The sequence below is a fragment of the Phalacrocorax carbo genome, chromosome Z (assembly GCF_963921805.1).
Source record: "Phalacrocorax carbo chromosome Z, bPhaCar2.1, whole genome shotgun sequence".
Classification (NCBI taxonomy): domain Eukaryota; kingdom Metazoa; phylum Chordata; class Aves; order Suliformes; family Phalacrocoracidae; genus Phalacrocorax; species Phalacrocorax carbo.
Window position 1 is genome coordinate 21644480 of NC_087548.1, and position 15296 is coordinate 21659775.

The 15296-nt window shown below is 40.7% G+C and overlaps 1 long non-coding RNA gene across 1 annotated transcript in view; it reads left to right on the forward strand.

The window, feature by feature from the left end:
• The window catches only part of LOC135310511 (uncharacterized), a 50495-nt gene extending 36541 nt beyond the window's left edge, over positions 1-13954 (forward strand). The window contains exons 4-5 of the long non-coding RNA XR_010370594.1: positions 4908-4990; positions 13505-13954. This is a non-coding gene — a long non-coding RNA (uncharacterized LOC135310511). The remainder of the gene's footprint in view (positions 1-4907; positions 4991-13504) is intronic.
• The last annotated feature ends 1342 nt before the right edge of the window (positions 13955-15296 follow it).

Genomic DNA, 15296 nt, shown 5'->3' on the forward strand with positions numbered 1-15296 from the left:
CAAATGTTAAAGGTTAAAACAACAGAAAGTTGTATTTATGGACTTTGCAGATAACCAGAAACAGTGATGTAGAAATGAGTGAATTGCCTTTATTCATGTCAAAAGAAAGTTTATAACAATGCCCTAACAATGATTATTTAAATGTCAGTGCCATTTACTAATTTGATTAAAACTTCTATGGGAAGTGATCTCATTGTGAGTATCTGCACATTCTTCTGTGACTGACATTTCATGTGGGGGCCTGGAATGAGAAGAGGTTTGGGGAATGTAATCTCCTTCCCATCATCTAAAGGAGTAAAAGTTGCAGCAGTGGTCGAGGCCTTAAGGGGAAGCAAGCCCTGTGCTTTTAGCAGAGCATGGGTATTGCATTTGAACTGCTACGCATTCTGATCCAAAAGGCGTGTTACTGTCACACTTCAAACAGGTGGGAGGGAGCTCATGAAGCATACAAAGCTTGGGATTGCACTGTTATCTCCTATAACTCGTCATATGAACAAGATTTACTTCTTAGCATGGTCAGATCAGTGAAGCCAAAGCATCAGTGTGAAGTACCTGCCTAAGAAGTAAGGCAATATTAAGGATGTACTACCAGTAGGATATACGCTACAGATGTTACAGGATCTTGAGTGCATTGGCAGCACCACCTTTTGAATGTTCATCACAAGAAGTGCAGCAATGGACAGAGTTCAGGGAAATTCCTCAAAAATTACCTTCCTGAGAATAAGAAATGAATAAACGGGAAGGACTAAAAGGATTTCCAGCTAATAAGTACTGTAAAAATACATAGGAAATACAGGCTCAGTGACAGAGCAAACTGTCACCTCACTGATGTCATGTGTTATGTTTCTACTATTTTCTCTTCACATGGTAGATAAGGTAAAGAAAATCATAACACATTGTGTTGGAAGGGAAAATGGTATTTTAAGGCAACTTTGAGCCTTTAATGCATGAGGTCTCGGTTTTATCCCAAAACAGAATGAAAAACTGTATGAAGAAATTTTGAAATCCTTGATGAAATTGAGTTCTCTTCAAGCCAGCCTTGCTGCCCATAATCCCTGTGCCAGGAGCAGCCAAAACACTATGAATGCAAGAACAGTTTGCATCCAGGTGGTCAGAGAGCCAGGAGCATATAATGAATAGCTTGTCTGAGCCAAATGAAAAACAAGGGAGAGTTTAAATGAAAAGTCACCTGCATGTTCTGCTCTCCTCTTCCCTTTGATCTCTGGATGATGTGCAGGCCAAGACAGGCTCTTTTTCACAGGATTCAGCAGAAGGTATCGAGGCCCCACTTCAGCTGTCCCTTTTCTATAGTAAAAAGCATAACAGCTAAAGTAGCCTGGTGCTTCTGGGACTGTACCACATTGCAGACCATTCCATGGAATGGGTAGTTAGGAGAAAATCTGTAAACTGACCCAGGAGAAATATAGACCCACTGTCTGAAGTTGCAGAGGTGGAGTTAAGAAAGACAAAACCCACCTGGATTTGAAACTTATGAGTGAGGTGAAGGGTAACATGAAAGGATTCTGCAGATTCAGTAGCAAAAGAAAGTCTAGGGAAAATATAAGCCCACTTCAGAATGAGGCGGGGGACCTGGGGAGAATGAACACAGAAAAGGCCAAGGTGTTCAAGGCCTTCTTCACCTTGGTCTTCATTGGTTAAACCTGCCTTCATCAATTGCAGGTCCCTGTGACCAGTGGGGAAGTCCAGAGCAAGAAAGACATACTCTTGGTGGAGGAGGGTCAGGTTAGGGAACTGTTATGCAAACTGGACATATACAAGTCCATGGTGCCTGGTGGGATGCACTCAGAACTGCTGAGGGCCGATGTAATTGCAAGGCCTCTCTTGCTTATCCCAGAAAGGTCATGATGACTGGGAGAAGTTCCTCTGGGCTGAGAGAAAGCAAATATCACTCCTGTCTTCAGGAAGGGCAGGAAGGAAGATCTGGAGAAATACAGGCCAGTCAGCCTCACTTCCATCACTGTGAAACTGATGGAGCAAATAAACCTATAAACCATTTCCAGACATATGAAGGACAAGAAGGTGATTGTGAGTAGTCACCATGGACTTATGAAGTGGAAAACTTGCCTGGCCAACATGACATCCTTCTACAATGAGGTATCTAGCTTGGTGGATGAGGGAAGAACAGCAGATGTTGTTTACCTCGACTTTAGTAAGGCCTTTGATACCTTCTCCTATAACATCCTCATAAAGAAACTGAGAAAGCACAGGATGAGTAAGTGGACTGTGAAGTGGACCAAAATCTGGCTGAACTGCCAGGTTCAAAGGATTGTACTCAGCAGTACAAAATGTAGCTGAGGGCCAGTCAGTGGTGGGGGACCCCAGCAATCAATACTTGGGCTAATACTCTTTAACATCTCCATCAATGACCTGGACAATTGGGCAGAATGCACCCTCAGCAAGTTTGCAGAAGGTACAAAACTGGGAGAAGTGATTGATACACCACATGGTTTTGCTGCCATTGAGTGGGCCTCGGCAGACTGGAGAAATGAACAGAAGGCAACCTCACGAAATTTGACAAGTGAAATGCCAAGTCCTGCACCTAGAGAGGAAAAACCCCTGTGCTCCAGTACAGACTGGGGGTCAACTTTCTGGAAAGAAGTTGGCAGAAAAGAACCTGGGAATCCTGGTGAATAACAAGCAGAACACGAACCAGCAATGAGCCTTTGTGGCAAAGAGAGCAAACAGCATCCTTAGCTGCATTAGAAAGAGCCTTGCCAGCCCATCAAGGGAGGTGATACCTCCCATCTACTGAACACTGGTGAGACACATATGGAGTCCTGTGCCCAGTCTACTACAAGACACATGTGGACATACTGGAGTGTGTCCAGTAAAGGGCCACGAAGATGCCTGAAATTGGAGCATCTGACATACAAGAAGCTGAGAGAGCTGGGACTGGTCAGCTGGAGGAAGAGAAGCCTCAGAGAAACTTATCAGTGTGTATAAATACTTAAAAGCAGGGAGTAAAGAACAGAGGCCCAGGCTGTTATCACTGGTATCCAGTGAAAGAATGAGAGGCAATGGGCACAAACTAAAATATAAGACCTTCCAGCTAAACATAAGAAAAAACTTGTTTTTATCTAAGGGCGATCAAGCATTGGAAGAGGTTGCCCAAAGAGGCTGTCTTTATCCTTGAAGGTATTAAAACCTGGCTGGCCATGGTCCTGTATTGACCAAACAAGACTGCCCTCTTGTTTGAGTGGGGCATTGGACTAGATGATCTCCAGAGGCACCTTCAGCCATTCTATGGCTCTATAAAATGAGCTGAAATCTGTACAAATGACCCTTGACTATTGACAGATTCTGCTTCCTGTTAAAATTGCTTAGCTCCTTTGCATCTTTCACTGTTGAAAGAAAGAGATTAAAAGATTATTTCTTGAACTGGATGCAAGTCATCTTGATCCCAGAGGGTGTGTTTGTGGGGTCCCTCAGGAATATTTAAGGGAGTTATCAATATTTACTGTCAGTGGCTGAGGGCAAGTTTTGTTCATTTAGTCTTTCTTTGGTCTATTGTACTTCTTCAAATTCAGAGCCCCAGACTTCTTCAAAGAACAGAAGATTTTCTTCAGTCCAAAATAGAATGAGATTCTTAATATTTCTGGTCCTATAATCTGGTGACCTCTGTAACAGAAGTACTTTGATTCTATTATTAGGGCAGACTGCACATGACAGAACTAAGTAGATTATCTTAATTTTAAAAGGTGTGTCAATTTGGTGCTTTGGAACAGTGGAGCTCTCTCAGAGCAGATGGCTAGGACTTCTCACTATGACCCTTTGTTTAGAGGCATAAACCATTTCCAGCTTTAGAAACATTAGACCTTATGAATGCTTTAAATGTTATCTTCCAACACAGAATGAAACCTATATGCATTACCTATGATCTGTCTGTAGTTTCTAGAAGTCCTTTTTTTTTTTTTTTTTTTTTTTTTTGAAAAATAAGCCTTTCTGCAGGTCATGAAGTTATATCAGGGTAATACCTATACAAGAAAATACAGAAGATTTTGCATTTCATGAACTAGTTTCCCAGCTGCCTAGTCTCCACCAAAAGATTTCTATTAAGTCAGTTGATAAATATCAGAATAATTCCAGAGTGAGAAGACACACCTGGCAACAAAACTTTCTATATTTAAAAGAAGGTTAAAATTACAAGCTGTTATTTTAAAATCTGCCTACTCCCCCTTCAGTAATGCAGTTTTAGTGCCAAAAGGGAAGGACTAAAAAGTTAGATGTCTAAAAAAGACATGATTTAATAATCACATGTAAAAGGAATAATGCACACATATTCCTTTACCTTACACAGACTCAGATTCCCACTTTGGGTCTTGCTTTGACAAATAATCGACGCATAGTTAATGTAGAAATCCTTTTTTCCCTCTTTTTTCCTAATTTGTTCTGACTAACCATATTCAGGGTGCAGAATTTTTCCCTAGACAAATCCAGCCATTTCCAGTATTTCATCAGGTTGGAGCTGATTGGCTTCCACTAAGCCTAGCTGCAGTTTCCTATTGCTATATTATCTTAGAGAAACTGCAGAACAAGTGTAATTGAAAATAACTACCATCATGAAAGACAGGGGTTTAAGTTTTGATACTAGTAATTTTGGGCTACTAATTAACAGAAACACATTCTTACATAAACCCTTGTTTTTCATGAGAGATTAAAGGTGTTCCTTCATAATGCAATCTCTGGAGAAAAATAACTAGAATCCCTGTGCAGTGCTCATTTAACAGATCACAAAGACAGGACAAGAGAGATTTCAGAGGTGAAAAAGATTTGCAAAATGTTCTGTCAAAAGCAGGAGAAGAAATCAGGTGAATCACACTCACTGGGGGACATTTGTAGGAAAGAACAACATTTAACCCAAACCCAAAATTTCTCTGGTTTGGCAGGACTGACTTGCAATTATGGGACCAGCTTGGACACGGCATGTTTCCCTGATGTCTGTTTCTGGAGGGTCTGGATGCTCTCCCAGGTGAGATTCCCACTCACAAGGCCACCAAGCAGCAGGAAAGGACTGGCGAGGTGCTTGTCTTGGCAGTCTCAGAAAAAAAATGGAGAACATGACTACATGAATATCCCATCCCTCAGATAGCTGGAAGGGGAACTGATAACTGATGCAAACTGTCAGGAGGGAAAACTCAGAAAAACTGAATACAGCCAAAGCTTTGCTTTTAAAGACAGAAAGAAAAGAGAAAAAAAGTAAAAGAAAGGGGGTTAGGGGGCCCGTGTCTGGTGTCACACCTTTTAGTCCCGCCAGGATCTATGTTGCATATTCAAACCCTTACAAAAATGAAAACATAAAACAGAGTGAGACACAACCTTTTCTTCTCAATATTGTGCTATCAACTTGGTAACATACTTACTTTCCCCCTCCCAAATATGTCCCAAAGCTATATAGATTCCAGATTTAGTTCATCTCATTCTTGCTTGCAAATATTCCCATAACAGCAGATCAGCACATCTGACCCTTAAAAATAATCCCCTTGGAAAGGTATTTTTTCCTCATGCTTCTGAAGTCACCACTACCACTCCATCATAATTACAACATCATGGGAGTGGCTCTGTTTTCTGCTCTGAGTTTTCCTCCTGCTACTGAAGAGCAGGAGGATGTGGCCATCTCTGTGGCTTTGGGATTTTCTGCTTCTTCAGATTTATGGCTGACCTGAGGCTGCTCAGCATGGCAGGGTCATCTAGACCTTCCACAGCAGCAGCAGATGCTATCTGCTTTCCAAATGAAGGGTTTGAAATAGCTGTATATGGGCAAAAGCACACTTTAAAATGCTCCATATGAAGCAGAGGTGCTGGATTGAAGGGAGTAACACCATCTTCCCCACAAGGACCTGTTCCACAAGACACTGAATGTTCAGGGACAAATAATTTCAGGTACTTCCTGAGCAGGGGTCCCTAGCTGCCTTGACATTGCACACTAGAGATGCAACCTGTCATCCTACCTTGTCCCTTGGCAAAAGCTGCTTTTCTCACCCCAAGCCCTCCAGCCCTGGCAGCATTCTCCACTGCTGGTCAATAAAATTGCAGGCTTTGATCACCTCCAGGGGGATGGTCACATATAGGAGTCAGCTGAGATTGTGGCACGTTTCACACACATCCTTAGCACTGCTCAGCGTTGCTGATCCTCTGGGAAGCAAACCGGCAGCGTGTGTCAACCATATCTCTGCAAACAGAGAGACAGCTGTAATTTGCAAATGATACAGAAGAGTTTTACAAGTAGCTGCATTTTAAACATATCTACCCAGAGTCTACTGGCATCTGTCAACTACGAAGGATATGGTATGTAAGCATAAACTGGACCCTAGAGTACAAAGACTTCCACTTCAATTTTTTTTAAAACAGCTACCTCTTTCTAAACATTAGCAATAACAAAATAATAAAAATCTCCAAACTACTGTACTTATTTGTAGAGACAAAATAAAATTTGCTGCAAAAGCATTTTGCAACTACTGAAAACTCCAGACTAAATTGTTTGGCAAGACATAAGGCCATCAGTACACTCAAAGAAATGGGCTCTGCAATTATCACTCATTAACCACCACCTAGCAGTTGGCAACCAGTTAGAAAGGTTTTATCATGAATGTAACTGAAGAGGGAGGGATATGTGGGAATGAGATTGTGTGGCATATTTGTTTTGTTTTGATTTCTTTCCAGACATATTTCAGTTTACATAAATATTTGGAGGTTGGATCAGACAGGATTTGCAGCACAATAGTATCAGGAATGCCTTTGCAAAAACTGTGATATGTTCTAAATTGGACTCCAAGGCGGGGGAGGGCTAATGAAGCTTTCTCAACATATACATTTGAGCACTGCTCAGCATTTCATTATTTACAGATCAGAGTGATTGCCTTCCCTGCCAGTTTCTCCTCTTTTTCTTGGTCTCCCCTCCCTCTCCATGGTGTGATTAGAAAGTGAACTGGGATTTCTCAGATGACTAACACTATCTAAAGTTCCTTACAGAAAGAAAGACGCTTGCCAAACAACAGAGCTAGGCAGTGCACATGGGATGTCACGTTACAAGCGGCCTCCCACTGACCTCCCTATTTGGCTGCAGAGGGTTAAAGCTGCCTTTTGGCACTTGGGTGTTCTTGCCTCACCCTGCAAGTGTGCAGGGAAGGGCTGCTTCCTGCAGAAGTGGGTTGGAGGCTTTCACAGGCAGTGCCTGTTGAAGGCAGAGGCCAGGGAGCCAGCCTCACACTGCAGAGGCTCTTGCTGCACTTTCAAATCCTAATTCCAAGTGGGCAAGAGGGTTTTTGCGGAAGGGCACTTGGAGGTAGCAGGAGGTAGAGCAAGATACTTGGAGCAGAGCACTGCAAGGGTGAGATTTGTGATGAGAGTCTTGCAAAAGCAAAATATCCAATTTTATCTTATTTTCTGTTATGTAACTCTGGACCAGCTCTGCAGAAATCAGTAGATACATTCTGGATTTAGACAGGAGTAAAGGAGATAACAATCTGACCCTGGTGCTTAAAAAGCTTTTTCTGAGGGTTGTTCAGGTCAGATTTCCTCCAGCTCTACACTGCCAGGATAAAACAGATTTTCAGATACATCCTGTTAAATATGAAACCACGTTTTTATTTAAAGCATCTTTTAAATTAGAGCATGTTCAGTAAATAAAAGAAAGGCGAAATATAAGACCCCATTGCTGAGTAAAGCAGGAAAGGGCTTCACAGTGAGATTTGATTGTTTACATTCAATGAAAGGAAAAGTCTGATTTGGAGTGCTCAGATTTAATCTTGGTGCAGATTAAAATGGTGCTATTGTGTTCTGCTGGGCTGTTTGGAAAGGTGAACTGAGGCTTTCCTATGGCTGTACCGTTGCAGTATATACACAAGATGTACATGCAATCACATCACACAGTCACACAAAATTGCAGACTCAAGATTCTCTGGCATAAGCCGTGTTATCATTGTCTTTCAGGTTTGGAATTTCTATCTACTGTTGTAAATCCCCTCTGGATGTCCCTTTTGGTGGGTTTGTCTGGTCATTTCCTGATGTTTCCTGTTTCTCCTGTCTGGATGCAAAAGTCAGTTGTACTGTACCATGGATGTAGTTTCGTTTTGGGGGTGGGGGGGAAATCTGCAACAGATTATTGCTAGCATACTTGTCATCTCCCCTCTGCAGTGCAATTAGTCAGTGCTCACAACCTTTAGCAGAACTACACTTCATAGTGAGAGCAGTGGTGTCTCACCCTTAAGGATGACCATAAACACACACTGACTTAATACAACAGATTTCAACTCAAAATGAAGGAGACAGGATTTGATTCCTAACAAAACAGAAATGTGCTTTGTTACTGCTTTTCTGTAACAGTTTTGTGCATATGTATGACACGAGGCAAGTCATTGGAGCATGAGGAAGAGAGCTGTATCCTTTTAGCAACCCAGTAAACACAGTGGATACCTAGGGAAGAGGCAGCTTATTAACACACATGTGCTGGATAGCTGATCTCTGTTTCTAATGAACTGTCTACACTGTGAAGCTTGTTAGGGGAAGGACATATTAACCAGTAAGTATGTTATGATTCTTTGCTCTGATGGAACCAATGTCTGGCTTTCTGAGACCAAAGCGACCAGCTAGGGATTTATAAGTTGCACCCCTGTCTCAGATGATCTTTTCCTGCCACTTGGGTGAGAGTTTTAGGACTCTTATAACTTAGTTTCTTTCTTTGCACCATGAGGGTCTCAGCTTCCAGCACCTTGGGAAGAACAAAATATTACTAAAATGCTACGAAAATGAAAGCAAAGTTATTGGCAAAGCAGGTAGCAAATAAAATGGTGTGGCAGCACCTCAGTGCTTCACAGCAGATAAAAGGCAAAATATTGCAAGGCAGTCAGATGCTGTGGCATAGAGGACAGCTACCTGTGGGCAGACAAACAATACCTTAAGAAGTGATCTCCTTGCACAATTGTGACCAGCCAGTGCTCCAATGACCGGAAACTGTGCTTCAGCAGATTATGGGCAGATGAATGTATACACCCAAGGCTTGGATTTTCATAGGTAAAGCATGTAGCCTATCAGTGGCTGCATCCTCCTGGCTGGTTCTGGTGCCAGACAGGTGAACCCTCTATGTTCCCGCCAGCCAAGGTTCAGTTTCTTTCATAGCAGTGAGGGAAGATCAGAGCAGAACTCTTCTTTGATCATCTTTTGGGTTGTAAGGCTTTTTGATGCCTAGAATTCCTTCTTTTTTTTTTTTTTAACACGGATCCCAGCAACTGTTATTCTTTTCAGTGCTGTTATGGCTTGGACTAGAACATGTAGAACATGTAGGGAAAAACGGTTGCTTCAGAGAGGACTAGGGCTGTCCTTGGAGATCGGGACATGATGCTCATCTCTGACCAACCAATCTTCTCTCCAAAGTGACAAAGAAAAGAGAAAGAAAAGAAAGCTATTGCCTTTTTCCTGACATTCCAGGTCTTCTTTCCTCAAAATGACCTTTAAAAGAAGCAACAAGGGAGAAAAATTGCAATTCAAAATGAGCAGATTTCATGCTGGTGGAAATACATTTATGCATCCAGCAGTTGAGAAAGCAGTGAGTGGCAGAATTATGGTGGATGCCCAACCCAAAGTGGACCTGAGAGGTAACATCTGAAAAACATACCAGTCTGAACTAATATTAGCTGTATGGGGGAAGTCTACACGTGCAACCAAAGGGGGATCTAATCTAAGCATCTGAAGTTTGCAGTTCAAGTCAGTTTTCATCTAGTACTCTGGTAGCATTTGTTATTTCTTTCACTTTAGCTCAGCCTTGATCTTCCCAGGATGGTGCATGTGTCAGGCCTGCACTGAGCTTGTGGCTTCCCTTCCACTTCGCACCCCGTCAGGAGAGGTCACATCAAGCAAGACCTCACAAGGACAACAGAAGCACAAAGTGCCCAGGCTTGATTACATCCAGCAGAGAGGCAGACGCAGGGCCAAGACGAATTCTCCCCAGTGCCTGCCAGCAGCTCTGGACAACAATAAAACCACTGAAGCAGGGAAGGAGGAGCCTCACAGCTGCTGGGCTGACTCAGTCTATAATGAGCATTCCTTGCACTTTTTATAAGCTTGTCTGATCTTCAGCCCAGCTTCGAGAAGTTCCTCGCACATGTTTCATCCCAGCTACCCATTTCTGCTGTTTTGATTCTCTTCTCATGTGTGCTGTAATATATAAACACATCTCTCAGGCAGTTTCACATCAAGTGCAACCTGAGAGAAAATACATATTAAGATTAATTATTTGTAAAAAGGCTTTTAGCCAGACTCCCTTTGACACCCACTACGTGATGAGTAGGAGGGAGGTTCTTGTCGGTAGCTGAAATTGGCAGATGATGCTCCATGTGGCCTAAGATGCAGCAGCAAAACATTAACTCTGTTAGTCAAGGGAAGCTAGAAGGGAAGCAGAATTTCTTTTAGTTAGTCCTAGATGGACAAATTTCTAATTCCCTTTGCTAACAAGGACTGATTCCTGCAATATCTCTGTGGCATCTATGAGTCTTGTCTGCCTCTGACATTTCCAGCTGTATTGATGTGGGAAGTTTCTGGGAAAAGTCTGTTCTTGTGCTTGTGCTTTGAACAGTCCCAGGTTGTAGACAACTGGCATGTAAAAATAAAAACAGAAAATTTTCCCTTTCACGCAGATTTAAATTTTTCTAATACTTTCTTCCTTAGGTTCACCGTTCATGTGGGATTTAATAAAGAAAAACTTTCAACACATATTTAATTTCACCTGAAGTCACAGGCTTTAGGTTCATTGACTTCTGTAGGACATGAGCATACACAAAGATGCATCTGGTGCAGACAAACACCCAAGGCAGAACAGAGTAGGTATATTGTTAGTATGATCAGTTATAGCAAATCCTACTGTATATTACAGAAATAGAGCCTCAATGTTTGGTATTTTTACTTTACCTTCCTCTTTTAATTTTGTTCTAAAGGGCACAGTATAGATACATATTGCTCACAGCGTTGTTATATCCAAGTATTTGCTTCTGCTATCCACATTCCTCCCTTCCCATTGAGAGATAACACCCATTTCCATATTCTTCCTACATCTGGAAACCCCCACAGATGTTTTCTTTGCAAAACCACCCTCTGTTCCAGCAGCAGAACGCTTGTAGCTACGTAGAAAATCATAAATTAAAATAACCTAGAAAGGCCAACACACTTGGAGAACACGGCCAATGCAGGCAAATAATCCTCTGCAGAGATGTGAATGCTTTCATTATGATGAAACAGATACTGAGGCCAATTTATCTAAGCACTGTTGTGCTTTGAGTACTCAAAGAAGAACATTTTTCAGTCACAGTTGACTTAAAAAACAAAAATACAAACAGCAAATAAAAATGCTCCAGATTTCTCAAGGGTGCACTTGAAGTCTCAGAAAAGTCACTCAGAGCTCTAGCTTCCCAGTATATCCAAAATTCAAGGTGTACTTAGAAGTGTCAAAATACAAATATAGACATGTAACAGTAGGCAAGAAAAACTGTATAATAGTTATTGGGCCAGTGTAGTCATGGTGAATTATTATTTGCCGCAGATCTGAACCAGAAACCCCTGTCAGTCCCCCACCCTTCCCTTCGCACTTGAGAGCCTCCATCCCCTTCCTTCCCAGTGCTGCTTTGGGTCGAGGCTGGAGTGGCTTTTCCTTCCTGAGCTGGGTTTGGTGTGACTGAGACCATAGCAGTCTCAGGAGAGAAGGACAACCCACCATCTTCTCAATTATTGGAGCTGAACTGTCATAGGGATTTCTCTAATATTTTGGTGCCATCAGAACTGGATCTAAGCCTTGAAATTATTCTGAGTCCAGAGTCCCAAGCCAGATGTAGGATCCTAACATCATCTACAGACAATGATCAACTGGAAATGAAAAACAGTTCAAACTGCTCAATTAAACTATGTATCACAGGAATGCTGCAAATATGAAGTCTGTTTGCTGGACTGCTTAATCAAACACCTAAAAAGGGGCATTTCAGTGTAAAGATAGACACAAGATGACACACTGGCTCTGAAGAGTTCAGACATAGCTACACATAATGAGAAGCGGTCACAGAAACTAAAGTTGTGTTACCTGCTTTCATAAAAATTCTACATTTTTATACTCTGTTGCTCAATTTTTTTACCTGATTTGTAAAATGGGGATAACATTTATCTCTACATTATAATTTTATAACTGAAGTCCTCTGAGTAGCTTGGCAAGAAGATAGGATAACATTAAAAAAATGCTTTGCACATCTAAACTCTGACAGGCCATGCAAGCAAATGGCAAAACCAGGAGGAACTTGCACCATCTGGAACCTCTGATTTGCAGTGAAAGAGAGTTAGCACAGGGGTATTTATGCACAGCTCCAATTAATAGGCAGCTTATGAAACTATAGGAATGCAAAGATCTCTCCTTTTGGTGAGTTGCTTTTAGTGAGCATTTTTACCTGGTGTATGATTGCTGTCACAAAAACAAGTCATAATAAACTTTCAGTACTGCCAAGTACCACCTCAATAAGAGCCACTCAAAGCACGCACACAAAGATATCACATATATTTATTCTGCATATAATTTCATCTGGTTTTCAGTGTTTTATAAAATGAAACATTTCTCTTAAAAGAGAAAGACACTGTTATTGTGTATTACTCCTAAAACTTACATTACAGGAGGATCAGTTTGCTTGAAAATAAAGTCTGTGAAACTGTACGAAAACATAGGGTTTCTTCATCTCTATGATGCCACAGCCATATTTAGTGTCTCAGAAGTTTAAGTACTTAGGTATCATAATCATCTGTAATATTATGTCACTCAGTTGGCCTATTATGCCCTACCAAAAAATATAAAAACACACCATAATTTCACTGTCGACATATCTGCTTTGGAATCAGTCCCTTCTCTGGAAATAAATTTAAAATAAAATGGGAGAGGGGAAGGATTATTTTATCTTCCATTTTGCAAGCAGCGACTGGGAGATTTGGCTTCTAACCCAGAGATCATTGACTCAAAGACAATCCTTCCCAGTGACTTGTTGAAGGTCATCCAAGGAACTTTTCACAACATTCATCAAAAGCCCATCCTCGCTGCAGATAAAAAAGCCTGAAAGGAAAGGAGGAGAAAGACATGCTTGACATGCTATGTCTTCTGCAAACTCGAGAATATCTCATGTTCATGAAAGATAGCAGTAAGTTTTATATTTCACTAAGTTTGTAAAAAGCTGTCAGGATTCAAGTCAAGGCTTGTATGTAAAAAACCTCTTTTCTCTTAATGGTGTAGTCTCTCCCATTATCAGATGAACAAACAGATTATGATGTTTGAGGCAGGATCTACACAAAAGGTTTTTAGATTTAGTGGCTTCTCTTCGAGTCTGATCATGTCTTTCAGGTACGTACATTGCAGTGTAACATCTCAAGCAGACGCATACAGAATCTGCCTTTCTCACATGGCAGAACCCTGCGCGAAGAAAATGCAGAAATTTTTATTGTTTGTATTTGTCTTATTTTTATTTCCCTCCAGGAAGAGATCCCTTATTTTCAGGAAATTTGAGCCTGCCTTCCACATCGCCAAAATTGTGTTGTAGAAGATTAACAGATCACACAACCTGATTCAACCTGATTCAACAATATTCAAGGAAAGAATTGTTCTGAAGTGAGAAAGGTGAAAAAAAACCTAAGCCTTTATGACTGGACAGCTGAGACATGATGGTCTTCTTATGAAAAACCATTAATCTCCACAAATTTCAGATTTCTTCACTGCTAACATAGTTATTAAATGGCCAAGTGCTAGGTTAGAAAATATCTACAAATAAACTACTACTAAAACAGCTGGCAACTTTCCATTACACTGAGTGCATGGCTTTCTTTTATTGTGTGATCAGCTTTTCGAGCCTGAGCAACATATAGCAATTAGTTCAAGCAGCAGCTATATCTCTTACTGAGATAATATTGACCAAAATATAAATAAATTTCACAACACCCAGGGAGGATCAGATCAAAACTAGCATTGAGAAATCACACTTCAGAATTATAAGAAATTTAGTAAAAAAAAAAAAAGCTTCGTATCAAGACTTGGGGAATTAAAATCTTTAATCCTTGGCTGGCAGAATTCTTACTTCTCCCACACCTACATCTCAGTTTTAAAGGTTGAGAGATACTGTAAAACACACACAAAAAAAGGCACCGCAATAAGAGCAGGTATAAATCTATGACATTAAAGAAAATGCTGGTATTCTGGTCTTTTTGTCACATCAGAGGAAAGGCATACAAAATGCTGTAATGAAAAAAAAAAGGGATGCTGGGAATAATGAAAAACTTAGTTCAAGTATAGGGATACAAATGTAAAACAAGTTATTTGTTTACATAATAGAAGTTGCTTCTATACTATAACCTAGAAGTCAAAAGCTTAAAGGATTCAAAAGCATTAAATGCACTCCTCTGTATAGCATGAATACCCTCAGTTCCATTATATGTCATAAAACATACTGAGTAAACACATTAGCAGTGTAAGCATTTATACTTTGAGTCAAAAGTGAATGAGGGAACACTTGGAATGGAAATATAGCTGTGGCAGATCGTTAGATAACATTCTTCCATTGTGTTTCTTGTACCTTTTGATTTCTCTACTGTTGATCTCTACTAGATCTGGATTAAAGGCATAGCTGGGATCCAAGGCAATAATTGTTATGTTCCAAATTGAGAAATAAGTCTTATATCAATTTCGTATTTATGATCTAATAGTGAAAAAGATGTAGAAATTTATAATTGCAACATATTTATGATGCATATCAATAACTTCATTAATTTAACCTCTGCAGACGGGAGGCAACCCTGATACTTTTTGGGATTTGGTTCCTCAGTTGAAACCTGTCTGAAATTCACATATTCTCAAATGATTTTTGGTTAATTTGTCCCTTATTTGGTTGTGCTGCTTTTTGTGTCTTGATGTAGCATCACAGAACATCAGTTATTTACTTTTCAATAAAAGTAGGGGGCATAGTTTAGATCTGAACATTTCTTTGTAAACTAGTATTTCTTCATGGCACAAAACCCCAGAATTGACTATGAGAGTAATTTTCAACTGGAAGCCTGTCTGTGGTAAGGGGTCTGCTGACTGCTTGAAGGTCCATGAGAAAAGGGACAGAAAAGGCAAATTCGCTTAACTGTTTGACAGCGATGGTCTATGTGACATTTGTAATGGGGTTCAGGACTGTGTCAGAAAAAACTGAAGTTTCCCACCTTGAGGAAGATGTTACCCACTGTTCTAGAAACACCAGGGTAGCAAAACTAAAACAAAATAAAACCAATTTCAC